Genomic DNA, 1,144 nt, shown 5'->3' on the forward strand with positions numbered 1-1,144 from the left:
ATATATATATAAATATACTCTTTATCAGACGATATTGTCCCAAAAGTTAGAAAAATTCTATTCTTATAAAAATCCTGTCTTAAAATCAGTGTTGTTGTTTTTTTCGTTATTTTGTGCAGGCCAGTTAGTTCTACGTCAGCCTGAACACCTAAATTCGGCCAATCAAATATCAATCATTATCGACCCCCACACCCCCACGACCCACTCATCGGTTACCATTTGCATGTTTCCAAGCGTTACAAGGCTTTGTCTATATAAGACTCAAACTCACTGCGGATCCAGACATTTGAACTGAGAAAGCTTCCTGGAGAGGTGGAGAAACGTCTTCAAATCTTGGAAACCAAGTCCAGTGCATATTTTTTGAATTCTTGTTTCATGTGATGTGAATTGGCGCTATATAAATAAACTGAATTGAATTGAATTAATATAAGCCGGTTTGATCTTATCAGAGTTAAAAATGTGCGGATGCGCGATGTGTCAGCATCAGCTGCTACTTAAATGAATAAATAAACAGATTATCAAAAAACCATGAAAAAGTGTGTTTGTAAAATTTTTTTAGACAATTCAAAGATACTTTTAGTTAGGATTAGCCAATGTAACCAACAAGGAAACAATTATATGATTCTAAAACAAATGTTTGTTGGGTCTGTGTTAAGATTTTCTACCTTCATGAAATATTTAAACAGTACGCTCACCAAAACTAACAAACTCCGAAGGTACAATTAAAAAAAAACATTTAAATGCATAAGTAGATCAAATGATTCCGTAATAATAGTAATTTGAGGATAAAAACAAACAAAAATATGAAACTACCTTGTCGGGGAAAGAGAATTTAATAGGTATTTGGGGAAAGAAAGAGATGGTCATGATCCTTTAGAAAGTGAATTTAAATAACTCCATTAAAAAGCTTCATCTCTGTATCAGCTCTGGTCAAAGTCGAGATTCTGCACTCTGAAGCAAACCATGATTTGAATGGGAAATAAAGATGTTTGGGTAAATTAAAAAACTAATATGCTAAGTGCATGATCAGCAACTATCGTATTTATAGGACTGCCTTTCAATCACAGTTACACAGCTTTAAAAGACAAACAAGAATAAATATTTATATTAAAAGCACTTCACCTCATCCACTCAGTTAACCTGA

General features: G+C 33.2%; 1 protein-coding gene across 1 annotated transcript in view; it reads left to right on the forward strand.

The window, feature by feature from the left end:
* The window catches only part of LOC107087687 (glutamate receptor ionotropic, NMDA 2C-like), a 54,405-nt gene that overhangs the window by 50,550 nt on the left and 2,711 nt on the right, over positions 1-1,144 (forward strand). The gene's annotated exons all lie outside the window — the stretch shown is intronic.

The sequence above is a fragment of the Cyprinodon variegatus genome, unplaced genomic scaffold, assembly GCF_000732505.1.
Source record: "Cyprinodon variegatus isolate N-32 unplaced genomic scaffold, C_variegatus-1.0 Scaffold191, whole genome shotgun sequence".
Lineage (NCBI taxonomy): Eukaryota > Metazoa > Chordata > Actinopteri > Cyprinodontiformes > Cyprinodontidae > Cyprinodon > Cyprinodon variegatus.